The sequence below is a fragment of the Larimichthys crocea genome, chromosome XXII, assembly GCF_000972845.2.
Source record: "Larimichthys crocea isolate SSNF chromosome XXII, L_crocea_2.0, whole genome shotgun sequence".
NCBI lineage: Eukaryota > Metazoa > Chordata > Actinopteri > Sciaenidae > Larimichthys > Larimichthys crocea.
The window spans coordinates 6,355,412-6,373,126 of NC_040032.1; the positions used below are offsets into that span (position 1 = coordinate 6,355,412).

At 40.5% G+C, this 17,715-nt stretch overlaps 1 protein-coding gene across 6 annotated transcripts in view; it reads right to left on the bottom strand.

Annotated features, from left to right (window-relative positions):
- Nucleotides 1-17,715, bottom strand: part of cadm2a (cell adhesion molecule 2a) — a 194,369-nt gene that overhangs the window by 134,005 nt on the left and 42,649 nt on the right. For 2 of the 6 annotated variants that reach the window (XM_027273403.1, XM_027273404.1), the window contains one exon: nt 3,482-3,532. The exons of the other annotated variants lie outside the window; for them this stretch is intronic. The gene's annotated coding sequence lies outside the window, so the exon portion shown is untranslated. The remainder of the gene's footprint in view (nt 1-3,481; nt 3,533-17,715) is intronic. 6 annotated transcript variants of the gene reach the window in all.

The window sequence follows — 17,715 nt, forward strand, 5'->3', positions numbered from 1 at the left end:
TTTTAACCATTTCTCTGATAAATGAAAAAAAGGCTATGCATGGATCAAACAAATGTAATTTTGTTTCTTAAATTAATTTTCACATGAAGCAGGACTTTAGTTAAAAGCATGTTTTTGAACTTGTGTAGAACACATCTGTCTATTTGGTTTCTGTCTCTCCAAATGTTTAGTCCCTGAATCACTGCCAACTCCTGTGCTGTTCTGGTAAGTGTGACCACGTCTCCAAATCAGTGCCTGCTGCAGCATTTCTTCTGTTCACGGTTTTCGTTGGCCCACAACTTGTTTTTCTGGACAGATTTGCATGACGCAGACGTCACCAAAAATTCATCACTGCAGATTGCGAGCCGGCTGCAGAGTATGAAGGTTTGGATATAAGTTGATTTGTAGGCCTACTCACGGCTGAAAGTTAAAAACCTATCAAGCATTTGTAATGTGTCAGTGAAAAGATATCCACTGTCTGGGTGAGGGTTTATCTGAGCCACTGAGTTAGTGTTAGGAATAGGGTCAGTTTGGGTTGAGGATTGGACGATTGCACTGTCTGCACAAGATAAGTGTTCTGAAATGCACCCAACTTTGGGTCGGGTGCACAGTCAGTTGGGAGCACTTATGTCATCATATAATTGCTGTTACATTGGATCTGAAAAACGCAATACACACTTATTTAAAAAAATGAAATAATAATATTGTTACTGTCTCTGAAAAGTCAGAGGCATTAGGTCCTGTGTGTTGATGCGTCCTAGCCAATTTATCAGGTCTGTGGCAAGCATGGTTGAAATTCAAATAAAGACATTTTTGACAGTTGCAAAAATCAAACCGTGCAATTTGGTTCATGCAACTCAGTGATGTTGCTAGGTATGCGTCCTCTGGTGTCCTTAAATCTGAAAGGACACAGTAAAGTCACTATAGACGTGCCTGTGCCGAGTTTACGACAACAACAGCGAAAAAGTACATACGCCCACTCAAATGACCACCTGTGGATCCCAGCAGCTTACATTAGAAACTGTAGAGGTACAATAGCTCAAGTGGTGAAAAGTTTTGTTTGGATCCATCAGTTAAAGGACAGAAGAGTCACAGTATGGATTCAGGTCAAACTGTAATAAAGGGTATGGAGTTATAACCATGTGACAAATATGCAAACTGACAGTATTTATTGAACAGCTACCCTCTGGACAGCAGTGGACTACCCAAATAAATTGTTACCAAAGTTAAATTTGCTATGATGACATCCATTGAATTTCTCTAATATACCTGTGATATACCCTTGCAAGGATAATAAAGACCACATACTAACAATAGCATATTTCAAAGCTCTTAGTCAGTGTTACGGCCCAGGGGGCGTGTGTTTGGTTGCTTTCTCCTCCACCCATGTGTTCCCCTTATGTGTTTCAGGTGCTGCTCCTCCTCTCTGGATTCCCACAGGCAACTCCTATTGCCAATCGCCAGGTGATCTCAAGGACGGAGGCAGACCTGTTGAGGGGGCGGACATTTTGGCAGCGTGTGGAGCTGTGTGCTGGTCATGGGCAGAGCTGTCCTCCCGTTTGGAGAACTCGACCTTAGTTTAAGTGTGTCTTTTGGTGTTATATTTAGGTTATGTTTTCCTTTTGTAAATAAACCCCCCCTGTTTCCTGCCCATTCCTGTGCTGCGTCGCTCCTCTTAATCGGTGGTCTTGGCTGTATGTTACTCCCCGCTTCCCCTAGCCTTTCGGGGGATGTAACAGTGAGTAATAGGTTGTGTTCATGTACTTGTGGTGACAATGGGAGTACAATAATAATACTGAAAACAAAGGAAAACAAAGAGGACTGTTGCTTTGTATTTCAGAATATAAAGTGCGGTCTAGGATTAGCCCTGCTGGAGTACAGTCCGTTCTTTCAGAACCAGAAGTCCAGCACAAAAACAAGAAATGGACTTATTTGGAAGACTGATGCATAAACTCTCTCTAGTAATGAAAAATCATGCCGGAGACATGACAAACACAATAATTACCCCTGTTTGCAAAGACTTAATAGGTGAGAATGTATGTAGCTTAGCACCTAATTTACTATGTATGTATATGCATATCAAGGTAGTTGCAGTTTTCCTATTGAAATCCCTGAGGTACAACCACAGTCAACAGTCTCAAGGCAACAAACAGCAGAGGGAAGAGAGAAGACGGTGATTCCCAACTGTACCAGTCGCAAGAGAATAACCAATGATAAACACTCATTATAATAACACATACAAATTTTAATGGTTTTCATACGAACAAAATGTATTTTCAGTAATCTTTTTAAATGTGCCCTTCTTAATAAAATACGACAAAAATGCTAATAGTTAAGCCTGTTCAGGTTAGCAGATGGCACTCTTTATAAATGTAACTGAATTAGTGCTGCCGTGCGTTCGTGTCTCTCATTGTCCTGATTGAAAGTTTAATGAGTTTTTACACGACGCCTCGAGCTAGAACTTTTTTTTTTTAAAAGGAGAAACTAAACTGAAAGGGTTGTAAGAAAAGGAAGTACTGATATTAAAAAAAATAGATGGCAGAGACTCGTAATGGAATCGAGCACGCACTGAAGACCCTGGCTCCAAAAAACTTTCATGTTCAATACTCAAGTGCCACTAACAGCAGGTGATCAGATGAGGCTTTTAAGCTGATACCAGTGGTCCACTCCACCAGTGTATTTAAACCCACAAGACTCCATTAACAAGAAAGGAAAGAGCCAGAACTCTGATAAGGCTCACTACTTAAAATTTTTTGAAACCAAGTGTTAACAAATGTCTTTTGGCAGGAATCTTCAATGTATTTTCATTTTTTTTTTTTTTCAAGAGTTGATTAGGAAGGCTTGTCTGAACTGGAAAGACTAGCACTGCTTGCCAGCTACAAGCTGGTGTTCTGTCACTTTCTAACCACGTATTATATTAAAATTAGAGCATCCCCTCCGGTCAGAGTAACTAAAATCCCATGAGCATCTTTCACATGTGCATCTTGAACTGAATTATTTTGATTTACACCATAGCATCCATGGCAGGAGCCTGGAGTATAAGTTTAGCTCCAGGAGCAAACAAATGGATTCTTGGAAACACAAGAAAAAGGAAGGGAATAGGGTGCTGCTCATTCCTCGCTTCTGGGCAGATAACATTGGCAGTAAGAGGAATGCAGTAAGGCTTTATTTGCTGCTGACTTGTCAAACTGTATGCTGTAAAATATTGCATGGTGATCTCCCCTGGTTAACCCATGTTCAAAAAACTGAAATTGACTCTCCCATTTCTATCTGTGATAGCTCTTGGCTAGAAAACATGCCAGAACCATCAGACATTTCAACTCCCTGGCAACAAATGGACAGATCTAGTCATAAAAGATCAACTATTGTTTAGCTTTACATTTGTGCTTGGACAAATTCATTTGTGGCACACGAGTGTACTAAAAAATATTCTGGAACAGGCTTAATGTGGGTGCTTCATTATTGCACAAATAATCAGTATGTGTGTGTTCCCGTCACTCACAAATCCACAGTGGGTCAGAGTAGAAGGTTTCACCGCAAAGGACTGACTCACCTAGAGAGACAAACAGAGAGGAAAACAGAAACAAGATTTAAAACCTCAGTGCCTCACACTGCAGATCATTTCATTCATGCAATTCATTTCCCCTATGAAATCCCGACTACTGTTTTACACACTGCACGTGTATTTTACAGCTGTAAGGTGAAATAATGCAAATTTCTGAGTGTGCATTCGCGGAGCCTCGATAAAACGCATTCACATTCACACGCAGCGGTGAGGACTTCTCTCCTTCATAATGGAGAGTAAACCGTGAAGGAGGATCAGAGGTAGCGACTATCCATCTTTTCCCTCTGAGTGACTGAGAGAGATTATAGAGGGGGTGGAGGGGGTGTTTATTAGAAAAAGAAAGGACGCATGTGCACGTGCGTATTTGTGTTTCAAAGGTACGTGTGCGAGAGTGCAAGTGGGCGGATGAGATCCCGGCATCTTGTGAAATGTTGAGGGATGTGTTTTGGTGTCAGGCTCTGTTGTCTGCCTTTTTTAAAATTTTATTTCATTGTATTTGACTGTTTTTCTCAGCTATTCATAACAGATTTCTTGAAAGCCTGGTTCCACTTGTTATTTCAATGGCTTATGTGTATGATAGAGAAGGGACACGGACAAAGAGTGAGAGTGAATGGCTATTGAGCTCTGGTCCGGAGTCAAAAGCAAAGTAGAGGCTCATCTCCTCCAATCAAATAATAGCAAAACTAATGAGCCACGAAAAGAGGGAGACTGAGGAAACCTCACTATAGCTGTTGTGCCAACCGGGAGCTTGCACATTAGCTCAGGTCAGTGACATAAAACCTAACATTAGACAGTCAAACTCACCTCAGTGAGCAAAGTGATCTTTAGCAGGTCGACAACAGTAAACACAGTTAACTTGAATGCCTCTGTGAATTGACTTTACATCATCACTCAGCCACAGGCCTCACCCCGCCGGTGTTGCTGCTGTGCAATAAGCTCGGCTCTACCTGCTGCACGGATGTGTGGATAAGCACATCCTCAGGTGTGCAGCTGCTCTGACGTGGATTAAGGTGCACTAATGTGTTAATGGATGGTTTACCCATCAAGATGCATCTGGAGGAAGTGCTGACAAGGTGAAAGTGAGTGTGTGTGGGTGGATGTGTGTGTGTGTGTGTGTGTTCGAGTATGCACAGCTCTAATGTTTTTCTGTACTGCACAAAGAGCGGCCTAGTGAATGACGGTCTCTGCTCGGGAGCAGCATGAAATGTGCAGATCAAGTTAAAGTGCCCATGAAAGAGACGACGGAGTACTACTCGTTTCAGCGTATTTCCGTGTTTCCTGTCATTTAGCAGCAGTTAATTAGCAGTTAGCTACTTTAGCAAGCGTTTAGGCTGAAGTCATCAGTCCAACAGGAAGCTCTGTAAATCACAGAGACTTGAAGCCGAGCAGCCGGAGGGCATCGGAGTGAAAAGCAGCAGATATATCCTGTATAAAATCTGAGTTTCACCAAAATCACTACAGAAAGTTATAAAGTTGTGCTTTTGTACAGTAATCAGTGAGGCATTTCATTGGATGTAAGTACATTAATACAATTGGCCAGATAGTGGAGAATACAGGACCGATGTGATAAAAACACTTAAACATCGATTTTGTGAAACATAAATGTTAGCAGAGCTGTTTTTTATAGGCCTCAGCCATTCAGGCAAAGTATACACGTGCTTAATAAAAACAATAATAATGACGATTTTTACAAAATGCTTTGACAGACGAGCACAAACAAGACACTTAAGGCATAATTGCGACAAAGAGCCGGACACTGAGGCCAATCAAAGACAAAATGAAGATTGAAGAAGATGCTGGGAGGAAGACGGTGAAAGATAAGGAGGGTGAAAGCAATAGCCATTCTCTATTCTTTAGACACACACACAGACACACACATGCAAATATACAACCTCAGACGTGCCCCACAGTACTGAATCACTGGTTCGTGTTTTACATCGCAAAGCCGCTGCTGTCGCCAAATATGCAGCCTTGTAGTCTGTCTCGTCCTCTGTTAACATTTTTTTTTTGTGAAAACTTGACTTGACAGTGAATCTTTGGACAGGACAGGGAACTCAGACAGCTGAGTACATCATCGCTGTACATCATCGCTGTTGTCAAACACACTCGCAGACTCGTCCGCTCAAGAACGACCAAAATATACATGTTTTTATCGGAGCACAACCTCAGAGGCTGCTTGTAAATCCCTAGATGATTATAGCCCAAAAGAATAGAGGCAGATGGAGAAAAAAAAGTGTGTGTGATAAATGAAAGGAAGACAGAAAAAACTGCTACCATTTTTTTTTTCATTGTTATTATAACAGCTCATGTATTATCACCAGGACTATGCGTTCTCAGGAGCTTGCACCTGTTTTCTTCTCTTTGTAATGTTCTCTTAGAATCTTTTAGGACACCTGGAAGTCTAATACTTGTGTGAGGCTAAGTAGCACAGTGTGCATTACATTTTGGTTTAAGGTGCTAATTAGTCACAGCCTAGGGTCCTGTTTGTCTTTGTCTCATAAACCCACAACAGAACATGTAAAGACCGACGACAGTTCAGAGAATGGTGGGTCCAAAAGTTCATGTCATGTGAGTAAAGGAGAGAACTGTCTTGCCTGCACTATTACACACACTGACTTCAAATTATAATTTTAAAATTCATCTGGAAAAAGAAAACATGAAGTTGTGGTTTGGCTTTGCCAAGTTATTTTGCTCACCGCCACCCTACCACATGTACTGTAGCTGTTAAAACCAGAGAGGAAGCAGAAGTGTTAAGCTGATGATGGCAACGTACCAAGATACTCCACACACGGCAACATGACTGTTGGAAGAATAAAACTTTTCCTGCGTTACTTTTTGGTGGCCTGCCAGCCTGGTATGTCCGGTGGATTATATTTGGCCAGGGGGCTTGATCACACTTAATTCCCTTCTCTTCTCTCTTCACATTACCTGTCACTCTATGTTGTCAATTTGATCAATAAGGAAAAAAATGTAACAATACTCTATTGAGTGGGATATTTTATCCTGAATAACATGAGGGAAGCTTCATGTGAAAATACAAAATAATCACTGACAAAAGATGAGGGATCTTGTGGTACCACTTAGACGTCAAAGTAAGATTTATAATGGTTATAATATAAGACTTAAAAATTAAAAGTCCAGTGGAATGGACCCAGTACAGTTTGTCATGCAACTCATTTTCATGAAATAAGCATAGCTGAATATTTTGCAGGACAGTATCTCTCAGTAGGCGTTTCAGGATAAATGTTATTGGCAAAGTATCAAGTCTACTTTATGCAGTGTTTGGATGTTTGTGATTGTGTCTGAGCTGCAATGTTTTGTTGCCCAATTCAACACTTGTGTTAAACACAGATAACATGCATATTAAAAGGGATTAAATTATACATAAGAGCATGCCGTCAAACTGTTCCTCAAACGTTCCAGGCAGCCGCCGTGTTCGTTATTTTGAATTCTGTTCTGAAAAATATAATTTTTTTTTCCATTTGCTTTTTATTTGAGGACAATGTTAGTCTCGTGGTGCAGAAAAGACTGCCTGGTATTTCAGATGGTATTCTATTCAGCAATCTAAACTGGAGGTATACAGAGCTGGCCTGAGGCATTCATCGCATTATGTTGATTCATTTGGCACCAATAGTTGCTGTTGTATTTCTCTGTGCTAAAAGCAATAACTACTTTTCAGTAAAAGTCTTGAGTGTCAAGATCAAAATTGTCAAGCCCAGTGGAGGAGAGGAGAGTAAATGCATCCCCGGTTTAGAAAAACAACAATAACTCAAATCATTTGAAGTTAACTTATCAGGCTGAAAAATGGTGTGCCACTGCCCTCTCTGGCTGCAAGTCACAAGTCTGTTTTACTCTCTTTTGGACTAACACATTTATGACATTTTGTTAAAATACCATTAGGTTTGCCAAAAACATACTTTTCTCTGGAGACAGAAAAAACTGTTTAGTGTTGTGGTCTGGCAAGTCTGTTGGAACTGATACCATGGAAAGTAGGCTGTGAAATTGATTAATTTAAACGACTGTTAAATGCCTGTTCGAATGGTTTTGAGAGGTCAAGAATTGTGCCAAAAACATTCCTGCTGCCAGGCTCTGAATTGATTCTCAGTGGGTGTTGCAGATTGATATCTCACAGTTAAAATAGACCTTGTTTGACTAACTGCTGAGCAATGCCAGATTTGATCCACTAAGGACCCATCCATATTTATCGAAACTCCAACCCAAAAGTTATAGGAGCAATGTTTACAGCTTAGTGGCAACTAGTGGTGTAGCTGTAGATTGCCTCCATTCGCCCTCCTGTTCCAAGCGGGAAGGAGAAACTACGGTGGCTGTTGATCTCAAGCTGGTGTTTGGTTTGTCCTTTCTGGGCTACTGTAGAAACATAGGAGACACCACTGGAGAGGACCTGCAGTATCTGTAGACATAAAAGGCTCAATTCTCAGGTGGTATATTCTCTAAATAAAGCCCACGAAATCTTGTATGTAATGACATTAATATGTCCTCAAAGACTCATTTTGTTCTTGGCATGATTGTCTGGGTTTCAAAACCTTTTGTATTATCAACAGCAGCATTCAAAGCTCATTGAGAGAACTGTTTATTACATTTGCTAGAAAGTAACATGAAATAAATGCCATATCAAATGTATCATAAAAGCCTTTTTTGCCATTTTGAATTGACATTAAAATGCCTTGTAACGACAGTAGAATCCAGTGCTTGGCAAAGAAATTACTGAGTCACTGCTATGAACCCTGATATATGAACAGATATGCTGAATTTGAATGGCCAGTCACAATTATGGGGCATTTTAATCATTGCATTCTAAAAGAATCAGCAGCTTTCTAAAATATCTCAGTGTAGCTGTCTTTGGTAGTAATTTAAGGTAGAATAGGGTAAAACATCATTGACTTGAAGTGATAAGTTCATGGGAAACAACATCTTACATACAGAGCAGCAAATTTTGGAAAAGTCAAAACATAGCATGTACAGTACATTTCTGATTTCTAAATAAACCAGTTACCAGAAGAACCACACAGCATTCTGTTGTGTTAAATACCATCATTCTGTTCATCTTCTGTTTTGTGGAACTTTAATTTCAACTGGAAAATAATTAATTATAATAATGAGAATGTTTCCATCGGGTTGAGTATGTGCGTTTTTCTGTGTCTGCAGACACCCACATCGTTTATGTTTACCCATGTGCATATATATATTGTGGGTTAAGTGCCCAGCAATATGTTTCACTGTGGCTGAAAATCTTGGTTAATTTAGATCTCACTGTCTGTGGAAGCAGCCTGAAAACCTCGGCTCTACTCCAATTAACTCTGTCAGCAGCCAACGACTAATCTCCACGTCAATTTCCACACTTTGTAGTTCACTGAGTGTTTCTCTGCTTCTCACAAAAGCCTCGCCCCTTTTGCCCTGACACGCCAACACTGCAAAATAACTGAAACCTTGTTTGTAGTCAAAAGAAAAAAATGGGACAGCAAAGCAAATGTTTTGGTTTTCTTTCAATTCATTTTCCCCAGAAAATGTTCTGCTATTAACGGCAAGAAGAAAATTGCGTTTTTCGAACTGGCCGTATGTGTAAATACCACACACTTGACTTGACGTGGAGAAAGTTTTCCCTCACTTTATTGTCCTGTTTCTGTCACACTAAAAATTAGTTTATTTTTTCATTCCAGCATATTGCATGAGACTTGAAAGGATTAAAAAAACAAAACAAAAAAAAACAAGGTAAATGGTAAATATATTCATATAGCACTACATTTTCTTTCCCCATGAGGGCTGAATTCATTTATTCTGCTTCTGGTTTGGCTTGTAGTTTGTGGTTTTCAACATTTTCTTCCAATGCCTTTGGGATTTTGTATCTGAAACTGGAATAGTGACTAACAACCATAGAGGTACCTTCTACCTTTATATGCAGCAAGATAACTCTATGAGGGAATATTTTCCACTATGGCCTCTCTAAAAATATCCTGCATGGGTTCTCATCTAGTCTCACTTGAGAGAAGCGTTTCTGACTTCTTCAGCCACACACACACACACACACACACACACACACACACACACACAATGCAGATAATCCCACTCTGCTGTGTGATCTGCTTCTGCCCACTATCTGTATATCCTCAGGCTGCTATCAACATATTGTGAAAAGGAAGTGAATGTACTGCAGTATCAGCAGATGAGTTCAGTGACTTTTACTGTTCCTGCACAAGTGTCTCAGACCAAGATCATCATTCATATTTAAGAGTTTCATAATTTGGGGCGGTGTTTAGCTCAGTTGGTAGAGTAGCCGTCCCATGTGTGAAGGCTCAGTCCTCACTGCCAAAGCTCAGGGTTCGAATCTGACCTGTGGCTCTTTGCTGCATTTCATTCCCCGTCTCTCTCTCTCTGCATTTCTGTCGCTATCAAAGTAAAAGCTTGAAAAGGCCAAAAAAATTATCTTTAAAAAAGAGTTTCAGAATTTATAAAAGTGGTTCAGAAAAACAAAAAAAACAAACAAAGTATAAGAATAAGTGGTTCAGAAAAACAAAAAAAACAAACAAAGTATAAGAATAGAATGTTCATTTAATCCAATAGTTATTATTTTTTAGATATTTTTTGGGCCTTTTTATGATAGATTCAGCCGAAGAGTGACAAGAATGTGGGGAGAGAGTGAAATGGGGAATGACATGTGGGAAAGAGCCACAGGTTGGATTAGAACCCTGGGCCGCCGTGACTGAGCCTTTGTACATGGGGTGGATGCTCTACTGACTGAGCTAACTAATGGCCCCAACTCAATAGTTTTTATTACATGTTATAAATATTATGCATCACACAGGTTGACGCCTGTAGAAAAACACACACACACACACACACACACACCTGCCTGAGAGGCACTTCATTCCGAAAATAAGTCAGAGGTGGGAGAATCAACACATTCAGTTTCTGTATTAACTGCTGTGCTGAATTAACTGAGCTCCAATTAAAACACTACCACACACACACAAACACACACACATTCTCTTCTCTCTCGCTCTCTCTCACACGCACAGGTATAGACTTTTAAACAGGGAGTGTTTGGTTACTGATAACAGGCATAATATATTTCTAATGAGGCACCTGCCAGGCTGTAGAGCTGCTAATTCACTAGTAGATTTAGCTGAACAGCTAGACACTCTTCAGCTCAGCGGGAGACGTGAACACATACAGAGACAGTGACACAGGGAGAAAAAAAAAGAATTATTACCTGTCAGATGATAATACAGATAATAATACAAAAAAATAGGTCAAATAAAAAAAAAAAAGGTGATTTGTACTAAGGATTACTTCAGCCACATGGACAGCATTACCCACTACAGAGCACTACAGGATATTAGAATGTGATCGAATGCAGATATAATACCCAGATGATAAAAAAAGAAATCGCACACACTTTTACACACATTTACACGTAACTTTTATCACCCTGTAGCCTTTTTATGATGCTGTGTCATTTTTCACTTGAACTGCACAAAGCAGTGAAACAGGTTTGTAGATGGCACGGTCAATAAAAAACACACAGCAGTTCCAGTCTGCGTTTACTTTTCAGCTGAAATGAGAGAAAATCACCATCTTTATTGGATGTTTCTCCCGGATGCATACTGCAACAGCCACCTGTATTCTTCCCAATGAGTGAGGTGAAAGAGCGGCACTTCTTTAGTAAAGCTGTTCGGAAGGTTACATGTGTGTGTCATTGCGTTTCAACCCTGAACACTAGCTTTCACAACTGTAAACACACTGTGCAGACTGCATTTTGCACCTGGCTGACATCCAATTGCAATTTAAGCCAGACGGCGTCTGTAGGTGATCTGGCAAACACGATCAAATTCACATTACACGCTGTGGGTATGACGGTACATCTTGGATTAATGTGCATTTTTTTTTCTTTCACCAAGGGAAATGCAGATCATATAGCCACGGGTAAAACTTGCTGAACTTTCCTGATCTGTTACTAAGCAACTTTTCAACCTCGAGGCATGTGGTTGACTGCCTTAACTGATAGCAAACAATGCTGTCACTTGTTTGACAGTAAATATATATTATTAGCACAAGGCTGCACCATCTCACTTGGTGCATTTTCCAGTCGCAGTAATTGCAGGTATACATATGTGTTCTAAGGTCCGGCTAGAATTAAAGTGTTAAAGGCAGACACGTTCATGATTGAGACCTTTATTTTAACACAGCCAATCAAATCTTGCACAAAACAGTAAAGTTGTGTTTTCTGTCATAGTCGGAGCAGAACACACTGAACCAATCAGCAGCCTGCCACACAACACATCCAACACAAAAGCCGCAGACTTTGAACCCACGTTCAGCTTTTCTGCTAAAGTCTCCTTCTCATCTAAGTGACAAAAACGAACAGACTTCTTGTCCTGCACCCCCGGCTTGTTGAACGTGTGACGAGCGGCCAAACAAACATTCTCCATGGAAAGGTGCTAACGTCAGCTTGCACGCTAGACAGCTAATTAGGTGCTTAGCTGCAGCACATGGAACAGTGTCTAAACCGTGCCTGCAAATGTCAGTTAAATTCTGGTGTAGTCTATATTCTGTAATAGCACTAACAGCCTGCTGTCTGGCCATTACATGTAGGCTACAACCCAAGTTCCCTGACTCTTAAATGCCACCGGGCATGGCTCTATAACAACATATCTATGACGCTGTCTTGGTCCATTCTTCCACATGGTTTCATACCCCCACAAGTCAAAAAAAAAAGAAAGAAGTGCTGTGTATTCTCCACAGAGCAGAGAGCCTCTTCTGGGATGCTCCCGAAATGCACCGCGGCTCTTCTGGTGGGATCACAATCACAGTCTAGAACGGGCGCGATCAGCTCTGCCGGAGAACGTCGCAGCCATGCCGGGTGGGATTTAAGGGTTACTTTGTCTTTCATTCCCCTGCCAGAGCTCATCCCACAGCTGCTGTCAATCAAACACGGACAACATCACACTCCTCCAGACAGCTAAGATTAAAAGGAGCATTTCCCCAAAGACCCTTCTCTCTTCCTGTTAATAATAAAAAAAAGTATTAACAATACATTAACATACATGGCATTATTTTTAACTGCCACAACAGGATTTAAGTTGGCTTCAATTTGCATATACTTGACTTTCTATGCAAACACAGTGAGTGATCTCACTGGTCTGGAGTCTGCCACACAGTGTCACAAGACTTTTGTTCCTCTCCTCTTCTTCTGGTCCCCTGTTGTCCTCTCAAAATTCGGCAATTACATCACCAGAGGCGCAGGTGTGAATGAAGCTTTTTTTGTCTCGATGTCACCCTACTGTGTGTGTTCCTGTGTGTGTGTGTGTGTGTGTGTGTGTGTAAGAGAGAGAGAGAGAGGGTAAGAGACATGCAGACAGCAAAAAAAAAAAAAAAAAAAAAAAAAAAAAAAAAAAAAAAAGCAATAGCAAGGAGATATGTCGTCGTACCCAGAAGAGTGAGGTGACAGCAGGTTGCTAAAGAATTGATGAGCAGAGGGGGGACATGTTTCACCTAAGACGTTTCCTGCTGTGATACACGTCCTCTATGATGACTTCCTGTCATCAATATCATTACATCCTGCTGAGGTGAGTTGACAAAGGTATCTGGTCTCGTACGCGTACCATCGTGTACAGTGCCAAGACTCAGTGTGCGCGGATCTTAAAGCGGCGATGTGTATTTGTGTCTTTGTGTGAAGGGCATGAGAGGATTTCATGAGGGTTGTGCAGTGAATTATTCATTTGGAAATGTGCTTCCCCTCGCCTATAATCCAATTGTAAATACCTTGCTTGTGTCTCTGCTTGACTCTCCTGTTGTTTATGGTGTTAACTGAGAGTCCATAACTTCATTTGTTGTTTTAAAACGTGCCCTATGAACAAGATTAACTTGAGGTGACTTGATAAGTCTAGATCTAAATTGTCTATCCACCATAACTCCTCATTATAAAACCAAACACAAAGTGTTGGGTGCATTTTAAAGAGGGCACCGAGCTGAAATATGCATGAAACAAACAAACAAACAAAAAAGTCCTTGAATTCAAGAGAAAATCATTTGTAATGTTAACACAGAAAAGTAAAAATAATGCTAAGCAAAAACACCTGCAGGTGGCATTGCTCCTTGGCCACCTCTCAGAAAAAAAAACAACTGTTATATAAACCTCCCAACAATCTGTCAAAACATCATATCAGCAGGTGCTCTGCGATGTAGCAAATCATATTTCAGTGGTTGAGTGAAGGAGAGCTATTCCAATACCACACCGCTGTCCTGTCAAATCACAGTATACTCGCCAATAACAAGAACCTTCTGGCTGAAAACCAATGAATCAAACTCAAATCTAATAGTTCAGACACGAACTTAATCACAGCTAAAGAAAAGAGCCTACTGAGGATCAGTGGCTAGCGTGTGTAAAGAATTGATGTTTCTGTCAGAGGTTCAGACGCCATGCCTCCCGTCTGATAATAACAGCTGTGGGAGAAGTGATGGACACGAGAAATAATAAGAGCATAGTTTGAAAGGGTGAGAGAAGAGGATCTGACATTTTACTAAGATCACCATACTTTCTCACAATCATCTCCACTTTACCCCTCACAACTTTAAAGGTTTTTCATTATAACAGAGAGATTATTAGAGTGAGACGGGGGGTGATACTTAGAAATAAAGAGACCATTAATGAGTATCCCACTAGGAAATTAAGGTAATAGTGAACATTTCATTTTGCTACAAGGTCATAACTACATTACAATAGCGGAATACAGTTATTGTGAATGAATTTGAGAAGTACAAATACGTTTATTTTAATCCTGAGACTTTGGATCTGATGGTGCTGCAGTACTTGCACTTGAAAAACACACACAACTGAACAAAAAAAAGGTGTTAGAACACATTAGAACCTACCAGGACTCCTCCAATCAATCGCAATTCAGTTAAAGATTTTCCAAGCCCGGCACTCCTAACTATAGTTAGTCCAAATGGTGGAGGGACTCAAAGTGTATATTCAACTTCTACCTGCCTCTTACAGTCTTCAGTAACCATGGAAACAGAGAGATTTGAAAGTAGAAAGATGGGAGAATGAGGAAGACTGTTCTGTACAGTGCAGATGGACGGACAGACAGATGGATCAAATTATTGTAGGACAGAATTCACACAGTGCGTATTTAAGAACACTAACAATCACCCTGGCATCACACGGAGGCCTTGAAGTCATCATTCAGGAAAAGTTCAGGAGTAAAACTTTTCGATAAGAAACTCTGAAATGTCAGCTACTTGATCCTATTGAGTAAATAAGATGATCTCAGTTGGGCCTCACAGCAAGAAGGGCATTACTGTGTGGAGTTTGCATGTTCTCCCTGGGTTCTCTCTGGGTACTCTGGCTTCCTCCCACAGTCCAGAGACATGACCTTAATAGGTTAATTGCCTGTAGGTGTCAATGTGAGTGTGAATGGTTGTTTGCCTCTATGTGCCCTGTGATGAACTGGCGACTTGTCTGAGGTGTACCCTGCTTCTCACCCTAAGTCAACTGGGATCCATCACTCCCATGACCCTGATGAGGATAAAGAAAATGAATGGATGATCTCAGTTGCATTGGTTAGACAATCGATGGTGCTTTCATAAGATGAATAGAGCTTCTCAAACCATTATTTTCAGGGGCAGAAGGACAGAGATATTTTTGAATGTGTTATAAAAAACACTACACATGGTATAGTAGTTTTTAATAGACCATATGTACATACATACATATAAGTCAGGAAGGCAAAACACTCCTGATTTTACAACTTTGAACACGCCCAACCTAATGGAGACTGCTGGCTCCAACCTAACAGTGACGATTCACTCAGCCCCAAACCAATTAACACAATGTCAAAGAAGAACTAGCACACATCGCCCCAGCCCCAGCCTCAGAGGACAGAGGAGCTGAGCGGATGACGTTTATTTTTGATGTGTGTGCATATTGTACTATGGACTGCTATCAAACTCACTGATGGCACGTCTGTGGCCCGACTTCAGAGTTGAAAAAGCTGTGAGTTTTGGCATGTTTAATGTTACTAAAGTGTTCATTTTGTTGTTCCGCCTGCTGAACTTGGCTTTAGCATATCAGGCAGCTAAATGGGGCTATGTTGGACTAATGTATTTACAAAGGGCAGTCAATAGAAACTGTGTGAACCTTGAGTCTCATTTGAAGTCAGATATACAATGACGGTAGTAGCGTGAATGCTGATAAGTGTTTTACAGCCAGTTTCACTCTCTCGTCGCTTTGTGTGTGTGTGTCACTTAATAGACACTGCACTGTGGTCAGTTTAGTAATCAGGAGATAACGTGCAGTTCATTAATGTTCCCCATCAACTAATCAATTTGGTTGACGAGTGGGGTAGAATTTCAGTTAACCAAGATTTTCTTTGGTTGACTAGAGCAGCGGTATAAGCTAAATTAGCATATTTTTTATCTGACCTCATTTAACAGTCCAACAACATAGGCTATGTGGACAGATGGGCAGGGAAGGTGTACACAAATATCTGTTTGTGCCTTTATTATCCTCTTTGATTTTGTTTTTCCCATTTTTACTCTCAATGGTCTGGTAGATTAGGATAGCTCATCTGTATTCCTATTCCTAACAATCTGAAATAACTCACCCAGTCAACTTTCCGCAAATGTTTTTTTGTTTGTCAGAGGCAAGAATGCATCCATTTACATTTGAGTTATTTTGCTGGTGTTCTCATCCAAAGCAATTAAAATGAGTGCAGTGGTATTTACCAGTAAACAGGGTGTAATGTAACAATCTTTTGTGCCGTAACCTGTGGTGAGCTTCCAATCAGAAACCTCATTTGTCTGTTGAAAACAATGATGTACCGTCTTACAAATGACTAGCAATGAGAACATGATGCTACACATCGACAGGTATATCAGCAACTGCTCCTGAACTAAATGTTCAATGTGCCAGCGTGCGTGACAGAAATGATGGGGTTTGTCGGGACTTTTACGAGTCTCTGATCTTTTAGATAAAAAAAAAAGAAAGATTTCAATCCGCTAAGGTGCCAAGGTGCCCTACCGACCCGAATCAACATTGCTTTTCTTGCGAGCATAAAATGATCTAATGCAGTGGTTTTCAATCTTATCAAACTGTGAACATGAAAATGCCAATTCGTCAACTTGCATAAAGAAAAGGTGAACAATTTGAGGAAGAAAAAAAAAAGTCTTTCCACTGGAGGTTAAATTGTGTTTTGTTACCCGAAAAATGATCTGAAAACCAACAACACCTAGCCTGAACCATGCATCATTAACCCCATCACTTACAGTTGGATGATCTAAGTTGGTATTGATACATGTATTGATTGTATAGACGTATCTTCTTCTACAGTCTACAGGTACCATCAATTATCTCCCCTTCAGTTATTCGCTCAGTTCCAGTGATCCCATGCTAACAATCAGGGCAATAACAAGGACACAATAACAGATAGTAGCTGTAAATGTTCACCCCTCAAGGTTAGCTGGGTCATGTTTGCTCCTGTAAATCATCAATTAGTGTTTGGATTATTGGAAGTGGAGCGGTCGATTTGTAATTGGTGTTTACTTTCCCACAGGGCCGTACAGCTGTAAGTGATGTATATTGAAAAGTCCCTGAAGCCTTCATGGTTTAAGTAGATATGACACAACAGCTTCATTGGTAATAATTGGATTTGGGAATTAATGATGAGTGTGTTTGTAAAACCTGAAGCATCCTGGAGTGAAACTTTTCATCAGGGCAAAAGAGAGAGAGAGATGATGGGGGTACAACCATTTTTTTTCAAACTTTCAGCCCTCTTGGAGTTGGAGATAACACATATGCTGGTTTATGAAATTAAACCTGACCTGATCCTCTACTCCACTACTCACATTCTTTCATAGTGTGACAATAACTGTCTCACATCCATCACGTTACTATTCTCCAACGTGCTTCAACACCTGCAACCAGGGAACTTATTACTATAAAAGACTCAAGGTCATACGTTGATGAAAGACATGTAAAGTGTCTTCTGTGACATCAGAGAAGGTCAGTGGTTTGTACAATAATGTGAGGCCTTGAATCCTCAAGGGGACTCAAGTATTTTATTTTGAAAGCGTCTTCAGTTCTGTATCCCTGCCTTAAGTGTGCAATGATAATAGGAGAGTCAGCTTTTAGCAGGACATGTCTGCCCAAAATT